General features: G+C 41.1%; 1 long non-coding RNA gene across 1 annotated transcript in view; it reads left to right on the top strand.

The window, feature by feature from the left end:
* LOC126298522 (uncharacterized) overlaps positions 1–14,911 on the top strand; it is a 202,045-nt gene that overhangs the window by 107,525 nt on the left and 79,609 nt on the right. The window contains exon 2 of the long non-coding RNA XR_007552617.1: positions 12,104–12,177. This is a non-coding gene — a long non-coding RNA (uncharacterized LOC126298522). The remainder of the gene's footprint in view (positions 1–12,103; positions 12,178–14,911) is intronic.

The raw sequence follows: 14,911 nt of genomic DNA, 5'->3' as shown, positions 1-14,911 counted from the left end.
GAAATTTCGTAAATAGATCTCGCGGCAAAGAAAACCGCCTTTCAAAAAAAATTGTTCAAATGGCTCTGAGCATTATGGGACTCAACTTCTGAGGTCATTAGTCCCCTAGAACTTAGAACTAGTTAAACCTAACTAACCTAAGGACATCACACACATCCATGCCCGAAGCAGGATTCGAACCTGCGACCGTACCGGTCTCGCGGTTCCAGACTGCAGCGCCTAGAACCGCACGGCCACTTGGGCGGGCAAAACCGCCTTAGTTTCAGTGACTGCCACCCCAACTTCCTTATCATATCAGTCATACTCTCACCACTCTTGCGCGATAACACGAAACGAGCTGCCCTTCTTTGTACTTTTACGATGTCCTCCGTCAATCCTACCTGGTAAGATGTAGATAGACGTTATCTTTCATGGTTCCTCACAAGTAAAAGTACATCTGGCGACCGTGGAGGGAACTCAATGGGCCTTCTTCGTCCAATCTAATGTCCTGGAAAATTGTCATCCAGGAATGCTCGTGCGGCTAGGTGGTAATGTGGTGGCGCCCCTTACTGTTGGTAGAAGTCCTCTTCATCAGCTCCATAAAGCGCACGTATACCTTGCAAAATTGATGCGCCTAACATTTCCATGTACACTTCTCCAGTGAAAGTAGCATCAAAGAAAAATGGTACTACTAAGCCCCTAGATAATAGTCCACACCAGACATGAACTCCTGTTAGATTGACCGCTTTATCCACATAAACATGCGGATTTTCCGGTGCCCAGTACACGCTGTTATGCCGATTCACGGTTCCATTAAGTTTAAACTGTGCCGCGTCACTCCGCACTACCTTCCTCACAAATTGTTCGTTATCAGTTACCATTTGCTGATACTATTCGCAAAATTGCATTCGGCGATCAGGATTGTCATCATTAATTTCCTGCAGTAATCGTGGAATTGTAAACTTTCCACTTTGCAGCTTTCAGAATTCTATACTTGTACTGCTAACGCCCATTTCACGTGCACATTGCGTAGCACACTTCTGTGGAGAATTAACAAACGTTTCCAACACAAGAGCCGACGAAGAAGGACTTGTAGCTGTACGCTGTTTTGCTGATCTTCCTTTGTGAATATCACAAACTGTTCCACGCAATTCAAACTTGTCAATGATGCGTATAATTGTTAGGCGGGTTGGCAGTTCTGTTTCAAACTCCGGCCTCCACTGACGTTGCACTTCAACGGCATTATCAAACTCGAAAAACCACTTCACAATACATTTCCGTTGCTCGAATGTCACGCGTCCTCCAGCCATCTTATTTTCCCAATACCGAGATGAAAATACTAACATTTGTTGAGCCAAAGCCCATACTACAACACACTCGTAACTCAAATCGAACGACAATATCAATATCTCGACAGAGCCTGACGAAGATTCTATACATTGTTCATTCGTGCATGAAACAAATACAAACAGATTACAATACTGCAATAACACCAAATATACATATAACATTCACAATAGCTTTCATAGAATCTTGAAGAATGTCTTGTATGAAGGGAACCAGTCTGAGTCTTCCCGTAAAATAAGTTCGCGAGTCACGATAAAATGTCAATTTTTCTGAGACGTGACACACGGGCATCAGTGAAAAAAATTGGCCCAATTGTAAATTACATAAAACCTATATTGCAAAAATTGGAGAAGCAAACATTCAGTGAAGAACATTGATAAAATAAATTAAATGCACGTGGTAAAAAAACGAAGAGGTGTAGAACTCATCCCAGTATCTGTAACACATTCTTGGGTAGAACGAGACAAGTTGTCGAATGTGGATACAGAGTATATGGTCTGTATTACTTCACGACATTTGGGCGCAAACTGGCTCACTGCACACATCGAAGTATTAAGTGAGGATAAACGCCAGGTGACAGTACTTTGGAGGCTTATGAAAATTTCATGTTTTGAAATACAGAAGTAAGAGTACAGTTGATTGATACAAAGTAGCTTTAAATGAGAAATAATATTCTGTTATATCTGTCACTTCACCTAGTTCATTATCAAACAAATATCCATCTGTTTCAAGAAGACTCCAGAAATTGTCAGCGCAAGATGGCGTCAATGTGTAAAAATGTAATTGAAGTAAGTGAACATCTAGCTGTTCAATGAAATAATGAATTAGAACAGATGCATAATCTAGTAATCGCCCCTTATATATTACAGGCATTTTCACTATCGCAAAGATATTTTCATATAAACAGAAGTAACTGAAGTAACAAACCGAGTAAATTATAAGTTCATTGTAACTCTGTAAAGGTCTACACGCTTCTTTGGAGCTAGACCAGTGCCAACAGCACTACGAGATGACCTGAAGTTAGCATTAGATCGTCCCGTGCAACAAGACATCCTCACACCCATCACAACCAGCCAACGGGCAACATTACTGACAGTGTTACGAGAATCAAATGGCTCCCTGCTGTTTCTGGTACCTATAAATGCATTGACGACGTCTGCTGCTACAACAATGTGGACTAAAGTGTAAGCTACAAAAATGTTAATTCTTTCAAGAGCAAGTCGAGTACTTAGGCCACATATCGAGTCTGAAAGGATTTCAAGCGTCATCTCATTCAGTGCGTAGCTGTACTTATGTAACAACCAACATATTAAGAAATTTAAACTACAGCAATGTTAAGGCTACCTGAGTAAATTACAAGCATTCTACTGAAGGTAACTTTGTAATAAGATAAGAGATATGTACGTAAATTTTTTGTTGTGTTAATGCTGTTTCTTTAGAGTTAAGGACACAGACAGATAGAGAGAGAGGGGAAGAGAAAGTGAGAGCAAGAGAGAAAGATGTGAATTACAAACCATTCGTTAGACCGATCCCTGAATATTGTTCGTCAGTCTCGGACCCTTCCAATGTATGATTAATAGAGGAGATAGATATGGTCCAAAGAAAAGTGGCGCGTTTCGTAAGTCTTCATTTAGTATTGGTGAGCACTTTAAGGAGACTTTCACAACACTCAAGTGGCAGACGCTAGAAGAGATGTGCTGTGTGTCATGGAAAGGTTTGTAGCACTTCCAAGAGTCAGGCAAAATATTACTTTCTCCCACATACTTTTCGTGTGATGGGCTTGACAAGAAAATAAAATTAATTAGATCTCAAATGGAGGTTTACGTGCAGTCGCTCGTTCGACGTACTGTTCACAAAAATATTGTTTCAGCTAACTCATATCATTTATAAAGTTTGTGCAATAACCATACCACGTAACTAGAATCGGATATTAGTGTTATAAACTCAAATTTTTCTCTTGTTCGACTGAAGATGATATTAAAATTTATATTTTAAACCGTTTCAATCAATCGTACTGGTTCTTTTGAAAAGGAATTTAGTCGTCAAGCTATAAAAGATTTTCACCTATCATTAACGCCCTAAGCTCTCCGCAGATTTCCAAATGCGGTTTTCACCATATGACTGTTTTAAAAGGCGAGTATTTTTCCGTACGGTTAACACTCGAAATGTATAATTTTATATATTAAATTGAACTACGTACTTTTTAAGTCCATTCAGTAGTTCGTGAAAAGAGAAGTTCAGTGATATAGTTTATGCTAATATCCGCAGCGAAAGATTAGCAAAAACCGGGAAGCTGGGCGAAAAGCGATGCCAAAGTTTATCGACACAGTGGGGTTTTTGTCATGTTAGCCTATGTTGACAATAAAATGAGCAGAATACCCCTTGTTTTAGAAGACTGCGATCTGACTTTCATCATAAGATCCTGCTTTCTTTTTTGGGGTGCTCCGTTGTGAACACATACACGTGGTTCGTCATTACGCTCCTGGTTTCTCGTGCTATCGAATACGCTAAAAATTACGTCGTTCCATTTTAAAGGTAGATAATTGCTTTTTATCTCTGTAAACGGAAACACATTACGTGGTCAGACTGTAGAAAAAAGTGCTGGCCTCATTACGTACCACCATTTGGAGGAAACCGCGTTTTTTATCTGCAGCCGTCGCAGATAGTTGAATCTGTTCACGTTAGGTGGGTCACCCTGTGTAAATGGTTTCATTTTTGTACGTAAGCGTGTGATTGTTCAATTGCAAGTGTTTGGTTCAAATGGCTCCGAGCACTATGGGACTTAATATGTGAGGTCATCAGTCCCCTTGAACTTAGAACTACTTAAACCTAATTAACCTAAGGACATCACACACATCCATGCCCGAGGCAGGATTCGAACCTGCGATTCTTGCGATCGAGCGGTTTCAGATTGTAGCGGTTAGAACCGCTCGGCCACACCGGCCGGCGCAAGTGTTTGAAAATGATAGAGTTTGAGTAAAGTATTGAAAAACATTCTACACTCTAATAATAGTGTTTCTGTAGTTTAAAGTCACAGTATTCACATGGCGCAATCGCTACATTAAATCTCAACTGTGACTGAAATAAATTATCAGCTAAAACTTTCCCATAGTTTGCCACATCTCTCCACAGGTATTGTCTAGCATTATATAACAAACGTTTTAGTGCAGGCGTTGATACCAACGTCATGGAACGCCATAACTAATCATCGTCGTTTACTTTCAGTTCGAGGAACGCTACGGGTTGTGTGTGGAATTAAGCAATGGAAGCCTCCCACCTCCCCCCACCCTCTTCCCTTTTCCCAAATAAGAATACGTTACTAGAAACAGCTCCCCTTGTCCAATTTACAAGCTCACACAGTCATAATCTGTACACTTGAGTTTACAATCGTAGTGCCACGTGAAATACTGTTAATGTCGAATGCACAATTCCATATCATACCGTGTAAAATATGGCGTTGTCGAAGTTGTGAGAGTTCGTTGTTGATATAGATCTTACATAACACATGAATTCTAGCACTTTCAGACCAATGCGTTTTAAATGATGTAACACATTACGCCGCTACACCCTCACCCTGGATCCGCAGCTGAATCAGGGGATGTTTGCTATAGCCTCTCCTCTTCTTACCAACCACATGCTGCTAAGAAAAGTTTCTTCCACTTATAGGATTTGAACCGACTGCCTTCATTTTGTGGTGCAGCTCGTTATGACGAGTTAGAAAACCCGACCACAATCTAGGTGGCAAACACTAATTGAACACATAAAAGATTGTTTGCACAGTAAGGAATGATATACACTGCATCTGATCAAAAGTGTACGGAGATTATTCTGTGGATTTATAATCAGGTATAGAATTTATATTACATTTGTATACTTTAATGCGGTTGACAGGGTAATATCATTCAACAACTCCAAAGATTTTGGAGCTGACAACAACTAAGTGGTAATCTTAAAAACACAAATACAAAATGCAAAATTAAATTTTTAGGTGTAACCTACAAGGCTTTTGAAATACGAACTGGTGTAAGACAGTGAGATGGATTCTCCCCACTGTTGACAAACTGTGTACTAGCAACAGTAAGCAGTAAATGGAGGAAGATAACAGAAGAAGAAAGAATTAAAATAATTAGGAGAAAAGGGGATAATTTGAGTACTGATCGTTTGGCTTTTGTGGACGACATTGCTATCATAGCCGAATCCATAAAAGATGCAACAGTACAGATAAATCTCCTACAAGACAGCTTGAAAAGCAGGCTATGTATAATTTTTGGAGAAACAGTGTATATGACAGATGTGAAGGAGGCACCGAAATACATGGAAACTGATTGTGAAAGAATAAAAAGTGCTACAAAATTTAAATGTCTAGATAAAGTAATACATCCAAATGCTTTGGACAAAGAAGCCTGCTTACAAAGGGAAAGGAAAATGGAGATGGCTTTTCAATTACTAAAAAACCTATATAACAAGAAATCTATTCCCGCATATGCAAAACCCCGGCACTACAACAGTTTCATTACACCAGAAAGTCTTTATGGTTGAGAATGCCTTTCATTAAATACAGACAAAAAATTTGTGAAACATAATTGAAGGAAAGGATAATAATCAGGAAAATCTTGGGGTCAAAATATGAAAACGGGAAACGGAAATTAAGAAGCAAGAAAGAAGTCTATGAAAAACTAGAACGAATATTAGACACAATGAGGAAGGGAAGAGTTGTATTCTATGAACACCTAAAGAAGCTTGAAGAATAAAGAATAATAAAAAGAATTTTTAGCATTTTTGACAGGATTCCGCTAACATCAATGGCGTGGATTAAAGAGATTAAAGCAGACCTGAGCGAATTGGAATCAACGGAGTAAGTAGGAGAAAGAGAAAAGTTGAGAGCAAAAGTAAAAAGTTTGGAGAAAAAGACAGGGGCATTATGGACAGAAGAAAGAAGAGAAAACCATAGGCAGAGAATGAAAAGCTACTGGAAATAAAGAAAGGAGATAAGAAATAAGACATAAGTTATTTGTTTTGGTCCTTAGTAGGCGCCGGCCGCGGTGGTCTCGCGATTCTAGGCGCGCAGTCCGGAACCGTGCGACTGCTACGGTCACAGGTTCGAATCCTGCCTCGGGCATGGATGTGTGTGATGCCCTTGGGTTAGTTAGGTTTAAGTAGTTCTAAGTTCTAGGGTACTGATGACCACAGCAGTTGAGTCCCATAGTGCTCAGAGCCATTTGAACCATTTGAACCTTAGTAGGCCATACCAATATTAAATAATAAAATACTAAATCCACTGCGTGCAAGCTTGTAACGCACACAGTAACATCATTGGCCTTCGCTGCTGTATCACCGATTGTTCTGCTAGTAATAGCTCTTTCATTTTAACGGAGCTGTTCTACCAATAAAAGCATTTATAAATTCGTAACCCAGTATAAAAACCAGTTTATTCAGCATCTTGTAGCGTTATAGTTCATTTCTCTTTCTGAAAAATTAAGCTACAGACAAGTATTTTTCGTTATACGTTATTTATCACTCGTTTGCTTTCTCTTGCACCTGGGAACTTTCTGAAAATATCTGTTGTCAATTAGAGCAATAATTTTTTTCGTTCTCTTTGTCTCAGTGTACAACGCTGTAAAGTACTACAGAACGGATGTACATACTTTATTACTTTCTTATTAAACTAAACTCTGTTTGAAATTTTAATAGATATATCAAGAAATCATAAGATTCATTTAGACAGAACCGTTTAATTTCAATCTGCTGAAATAACCGTTTGACGAAATGAGCTTTTGACTTTAAATTAGTGAAAATACGGCTACACAGTTTTCGTATATCTTCTACTTTGAGCTGGGTATTATCTCGTATCCTTGTAGACTGGCAAAACTTGGTTCTACAGTGATACTTGCACTATTTCCTTTGAATTGCTACTGCACTTCTCTTGCACAGAAAAGACACACGATTGGTAGAACATAACACGAGGCAGACAGCATTAAAGGAAAAGTAGAATTATTACTTATAATGAAAGTACGCTTCTATATTCATGCGATGAAAACAAAGGCTGCAGCTAATACAGTAGCCCATTTCTTTGACCGCTATCACAAATCTCTATTTCAAATAATTCTTCTATTAATTCTTAAAATCAGACAACAATTATTTCCACCCACGATAATGTATTTAACCACACATTACACAACTTCCTGAGCAAAACATTGGATACAATACAAATACATATTCCCTGACAGACAGAACATAAATGACACAAACGTTCGTATTTTCTTACAATTATTTTTCAGTTGACATAATTTTTATTTTGCTTAATAATTATAATCCAAGTCCTCTGGCCTATTTTAAATAACGGATACATGAATTTACACAATATTTTGTCGTTGTCTTTTCATATTTGAAATACTGTGGCAAAATTTTTGACGTAGTGAATAACGTCGTAAGTTCCATAAGACTTTCCGCGAATGATGCTGTTTTATACAAATGAGCCGCAAACGCTAGATAATTATAATAAAATTCAGGACGATCTGGAAAGGATCGACGCTTGGGACAGGGACTGACAATTGACCCTCAGTATAAACAAAAGTAAAGCACTGCGAATAAATAGCCAGAAAGGCGCTGACTACACGATTGCAGAACAATCGCTGGAAGCTGTCACAGCCCCAAAATATCTAGAAGTATGAGTACGGAGCGATTTAAAGCAGTAAGGCAAACGCCATGCTAAGATTCACTGGATGAATTCTTAGAAAGTGTAGTGTACCCACAAAGAAGGTAACACACAAAACCCTCGTTCGAATAATATTTGAATATTGTTCGTCAGTCTGGGACCTGTACCAGATACGACTGATAGAGGAAAGATCCAAACAAGAGCAGTACATATCGTTACAGGTGCAGTCAGTAAGCGCGAAAATGTCACGGAAATGATCAGTCATCTCCAGTGACAGACACTACAAGAGAGGCGTTCTACAGAACGGTGTAATTTACTGTTGAAATTCCAAGAGCGTTCGTTCCTACAAGAGTCAACCAACATATTACTTCCACCTATGTGTATCGGTGCAATGTTCCTTCAAACATGCGGGCATCGTTCTTCTTAACAATACAGGCACTGCAATATTGTAGTTATCCGCCGATACCAGGCAGCTACTTTCAATTAAAATGTCCACTGTAGCCGGCCGCAGTGGCCGAGCGGTTCTAGGCGCTTCCGTCTGGAACCGCGCATCCGCTACGGTCGCAGGTTCGAATCCTGACTCGGGCATGGTTGTGTGTTATGTCCTTAGGTTAGTTAGGTTTAAGTAGTTCTAAGTTCTAGGGGACTGATGAACTCAGAAGTTAAGCCCAATAATGCTCAGAGCCATTTGAACCATGTTTTTTTTCTAGGGGACTGATGACTCAGATGTTAAGTCCCATAGTGCTCAGAACCATTTAAACCATATTTTGTCCCCTGTACGCGAATCACATAATGTGTGTACGAGTACAGATCGTGACGCAGGAACGACGACATATGGAAGTTTGGTTCTAGCCGTGAGCTCTGCACAGATAGCCGAAGCGGTCAAGGTGACCGCTCGCACAAAGCGGGAAATTCTGATTCGAGTCCCGATCCAGCATAAATTTTCATTGTCATCATTTCCTTACATAGCTGATAGTTTTTCGCATTCGCAACTGCAAATACATTTCATGTATTTTATACAGAAAACTTAACTCTCTCCATGTGAACTCTGATTTGTGTTATTTTATTATGATGTCAATTAATCCTTTTCGTGGCACCATGATTAGCTGTAGTGATACTCGGGTCTGGGACACGATAGTGTTCCTGTGAATTATGATGGGTGGAGGCTACACTCAACAACCGAGCCGACTCAGCAGCATTAGTGGCAGAACAACTCAGAGAAACTTTGGAATACATTTCACATAAATTTACTCAGCATGTTATAGTCTTAGGTGGAGATTTCAATTTACCGGATATAGACTGGGACACTCAGAGGTTTAGGAAGGGTGGTAGGGACAGAGCATCGAGTGACATTATACTGACTGCACTATCCGAAAATTACCTCGAGCAATTAAACAGAGAACAGACTCGTGGAGATAACATCTTGGACCTACTGATAACAAACAGACCCGAACTTTTCGACTCTGTAAGTGCAGAACAGGCAATCAGTGATCATAAGGCCGTTGCAGCATCCCTGAATATTGAAGTTAATAGTAATATTAAAAAAGGGAGGAAGGTTTATCTGTTTAGCAAGAGTAGTAGAAGGCAGATTTGAGACTACCTAACAGATCAAAACGAAAATTTCTGTTCCGACACTGGCAATGTTGAGTGTTTATGGAATAAGTTCAAGGCAATCGTAAAATGCGTTTTAGACAGGTACGTGCCGAGTAAAACTGTGAGGAACGGGAAAAACCCACCGTGGTACAACAACAAAGTTAGAAAACTACTGTGAAAGCAAAGATAGCTCCACTGCAAGTTTAAATGCAGCCAAAACCTCTCAGTCAAACAGAAGCTAAACGATGTCAAAGTTAGCGTAAGGAGGGCTATCCGTGAAGCGTTCAGTGAATTCGAAAGTAAAATTCTATGTACCGACTTGACAGAAAATCCTAGGAAGTTCTGGTCTTACGTTAAATCAGTAAGTGGCTCGAAACAGCATATCCAGAAACTCCGGGATGATGATGGCATTGAAACAGAGGATGACACGCGTAAAGCTGAAATACTAAACACCTTTTTCCAAAGCTGTTTCACAGAGGAAGACCGCACTGCAGTTCCTTCTCTAAATCCTCGCACAAACGAAAAAATGGCTGACATCGAAATAAGTGTCCAAGGAATAGAAAAGCAACGGGAATCACTCAACAGAGGAAAGTCCACTGGACCTGACTGGATACCAATTCGATTCTACCCAGAGTACGCGAAAGAACTTGCCCCCTTCTACCAGCCGTGTACCGCAAGTCTATAGAGGAACGGAAGGTTCCAAATGATTGGAAAAGAGCACAGGTACTCCCAGTCTTCAAGAAGGGTCGTCGAGGAGATGCGCAAAACTATTGACCTATATATCTGACGTCGATCTGTTGTAGAATTTTAGAACATGTTTTTTGCTCGAGTATCATGTCGTTTTTGGAAACCCAGAATCTACTCTGTAGGAATCAACATGGATTCCGGAAACAGCGATCGTGTGAGACCCAACTCGCTTTATTTGTTCATAGGGCCCAGAGAATATTAGATACAGGCTCCCAGGTAGGTGCTATTTTCCTTGACTTCCGGAAGGCGTTCTATACAGTTCCGCACTGTCGCCTGATAAACAAAGTAAGAGCCTACGGAATATCGGACCAGCTGTGTGGCTGGATTGAAGAGTTTTAACAAACAGAACACAGCATGTTGTTATCAATGGAGAGACGTCTACAGTCGTTAAAGTAACCTTTGGCGTGCCACAGGGGAGTGTTATGGGACCATTGCTTTTCACAACATATATAAATGACCTAGTAGATAGTGTCGGAAGTTCCATGCGGCTTTTCGCGGATGATGCTGTAGTATACAGAGAAGTTGCAGCATTAGAAAATTGTAGCGAAATGCAGGAAGATCTGCAGCGGATAGGCACTTGGTGCAGGGAATGGCAACTGACCCTTAACATAGACAAATGCAATGTATTGCGAATACATAGAAAGAAGGATCCTTTATTGTATGATTATATGATAGCGGAACAAACACTGGTAGCTGTTACTTCTGTAAAATATCTGGGAGTATGCGTGCGGAAAGATTTGAAGTGGAATGATCACATAAAATTAATTGTTGGTAAGGTGGGTACCAGGTTGAGATTCATTGGGAGAGTCCTTAGAAAATGTAGTCCATCAACAAAGGAGGTGGCTTACAAAACACTCGTTCGACCTATACTTCTACATCTACATTCATACTCCGCAAGCCACCCAACGGTGTGTGACGGAGTGCAAAAATACTTGAGTACTGCTCATCCATGTGGGATCCGTACCAGATCGGATTGACGGAGGAAGGAGATGGAGAAGATCCAAAGAAGAGCGGCGCGTTTCGTCACAGGGTTGTTTGGAAACCGTGATAACGTTACGGAGATGTTTAACAAACTCAAGTGGCAGATTCTGCTAGAGACGCGCTCTGCATCGCTGTGTAGCTTGCTCGCCAGGTTTCGAGAGGGTGCGTTTCTGGATGAGGTATCGAATATATTGCTTCCCCGTATTTGTACCTCCTGAGGAGATCACGAATGTAAAATAAGACAAATTAGAGCGCGCATGGAGGCTTTCAGACAGTCGTTCTTCCCGCGAACCATACGCGACTGGCGAAGGAAAGGGAGGTTCGACAGTGGCACGTAAAGTGCCCTCCGCCACACACAGTTGGGTGGCTTGCGGAGTATAAATGTAGATGTAGATGTAGACAAGATTAAAAAAATGACGATACTCTAATACTGTACAGATTTCTAGTCTGTCCTCTTAGCCAGTTGCACCAACGCCGCTTGTCGACGGCTGGCCTCTCGTACAATATTCAACAAGCCCTTGAAAGTTCGAACCTCAGTTTTCCGAAGACGCTTGAGAAACTGATCGCACTATACCAGAATTCTTTACATCAGAATATGTACTATAATAGTGCGAAAGCTGAGCAAAATCTGTAGTCCATTGGGTGTTTACTTCCCTTGTGAAGCATTTCGGATGTCTGTTGAATTTGGGGCCCGACACATGGAAGAAAATTATTACAACCACGTTTAAAAACCACATTACCATTGCACTGTTTTGAAATATTGTCGGGTGTGTGTAACAAGGCATGCTTTGTGTGTTGCAGGTGTGCGGGTGCTGCGCAACAGCATGTGGGTTGGCGCCGAGTGCGTCGCCCAAGGCGTCCTCAGTACAGGCGAGGTAGGCATAATAACGCCCTTTACAGTATCGTATAATCTGCCATCAGACTATGCTTCCTGCATGTCAATAACTATATAAACTGCTCAAAAAAGTTGTATATCACTTGCATACAGAAATTAGACAAATAATTGTGGCCACATGCAGAGATTCTGCGTCGCATGAAATCGACAAGTCCTTGGCTGGCTTTCTACAGGTATGTAGTACCAGAGGTCTACTCATGGATCAAATAATTTCCGTAAATTACGAACCTGTGGTCTGTTACCACCCTGTAAGATGCCACTGATGTCGAGGAAGACATCAGCACGAAGCAATGTAGGTGGTCCACAATAAAATTCACGTAGTCCGCCGCTGTCATTGTGCCTTCGAAAACTACCGTAAGTCTCATGACAGACCAGGTGAATATTCCCCATAACGTAACACTGTTCCCACAGGCCCACGTCTGCTGCGCGGTGCATCTTGCGATAAGCCGTTCACCTGGATAACGTTGTATCCGGACCCAACTATCGATCTGGTACAACAAGCAACGTTATTCATCTAACCAGGCTACACATTTCCATTGATCGAATGGTTAATATCGATGATCCCGTGCCCACTGTAATCGTAACTGGCAATGTCGTTGGTCAACATCGGAACACGTAGGGTTGTCTGCTGTGGAGCTTCAGTTCAAGAATGTGCACTGAAAGGTGTGCTCTGAAACATTTGTTCTCTGATCTGCTAAACAGAGCGAGCAAACCTACAACTTCCACATTCCGTAATGAGATGCAGACATCCAGTAGCTTGTCACCCACCCCACTTCATTCACTTTACCGCCCTTCAACCACTTTTATTAGGTTCTCATGACAGTAGCATACGAACAACCGACCGTTTATGCCTTTTTCGAGATGTTTTGTTTTTTTTCTCCAGGTGGCAGTCCATAACAATCTGCCCCTTATCAAAGTAGCTTATGTCAGTGGATTTCCCGTTTGTAGCCAGTATCATCCCTAGATCGAGTCCCCATTCGTCTGTGCTCGCTTAAGAACTTTCCGTAGAGCTTTACATGCTCGCAACCCCACCATGTGACATTCAGTCTCACAGTGAGCTGTGGTCAGAAGGTTCCCCCTAACCAGCGTAAATGCGACAGTGTCCGCACTTAGATGCAAACGAAGCAGAAACTGCAAGTACAAGCCATGTTGTTCTGGTCTTCAGTCGAAGACTGGTCCGTTGCAGCTGTCCACGCTAGTCCATCCTATGCAAGTCTCTTCATCTCTGCATAACTGCTGCAACCAGCACTCATTTCTCTTGTTTACTGTAGTCAAACCTTGGTATACTTCCAAAATGTTACCTTCCACCCTTCCCTCTGTTAATAAATTGACAATTCCTTCAAGCCTCAGCATGTGTCATATCAACAGATTCATTATTTTAGTCTACGTGTGCCACAAATTTATTTACGACCCAATTCAATTCACGACAATCTATCCGATCTACCTTTGTAATATTCTACATTCTTCTGCACCACACCATTTCGAAGGCTTCTATTCTCTTCTTGCCTCAACTATTTATCGTTCACTTACACTTATAATCCATGTTAATAAATTTCACTTTTTGAGAACCTCTAAGGTGCCTCTCACGTAAGGAAGACATTTTGACCAGTTTTAATAAATTATTGTCTCTTATTGATGTATCCACGATACATAGGAAGTGCTGTAGCCCGTAGCTGGCCATGAGTCTGGGAGCATTTCTCACGCTGGCTGGCTAGGTGACGAAGCGACCATATGTCGCGCGTAGTGGGATGGGGCTCGGCGCTGGACCTTAGCAGCAAACGTCAGCCTGGGAAATATACATGACGGGAAGTACCGTCATCTTGGCGCCAAAGTCACCGATTTTGTATATTTATATTTAATAATTAAAGTCATTTATGACAATATGAATACTAGGAGGAGCCTCTGGATGTTTAAAACTATTTATCGTAATTTTGCCTCGTTAAAATTCACACCCGTTCATTAACAAATGCATATCTTAGTAAGTACGAACTTGATCGGAAATTCACGAACTGTGACGAAACTAGTAAGAGATACGGACTGCGCGTCGGCAGTCGGCGTTAAGAGCTCTTCCTGTCTTGTTCGATGGAAGCCCTGCGCTCGGTTACGAGTAGTTTGTGACATGAGTGCTTCATTATTGATCTACTAGGAATAAAAGTGATATTACGGCATTCTGAATGTTAATTTCGAGGAAATAGATATCCCAAAGTTGATCGACAGCAATTTCAGATAATTAGCTTCAACCCACAGAGACATCCAATGCGCCAATGAAGAATCTGCAGGGGACGACATTTACGAGAGCTGCACCGCGCACAGGTAGGAGGAAATCCGACGACACGACCCACCAAGGCAGATCAAGGAAGGTCCGACTTACACTCGTAAATTCCAGGTGGAAATACTGACCAGTTATACTGTACGTCACATACACCACCCTCTAAGGACTCGCGGCTAAGCTGAGTAATAACAGTAACAGTTTACAAGCGAGGGGATCTCGCAAACCCCATTTCCTTTCTGTACCTAGTCTGCATTTAATATCGTCCATGCATTGATATTCGCCACTTATTTTGCTGCCCAAATAGCAAAAATCTTCTACTATTTTTAGTGTCTCGTTTCCTAATCTGGATCAATCAGCACCGTCTGATTTAAACTGAGGGCTTTCCATTACCCTTTCGTTATTTTTGTTGCTCGTTATGTGTTTTAACGATATTAGCCATTCT

Source organism: Schistocerca gregaria, chromosome X (assembly GCF_023897955.1).
Source record: "Schistocerca gregaria isolate iqSchGreg1 chromosome X, iqSchGreg1.2, whole genome shotgun sequence".
Lineage (NCBI taxonomy): Eukaryota > Metazoa > Arthropoda > Insecta > Orthoptera > Acrididae > Schistocerca > Schistocerca gregaria.
Note: the sequence above shows the minus strand (reverse complement) of the source record. Positions and strands in the feature narration are given on the sequence as shown.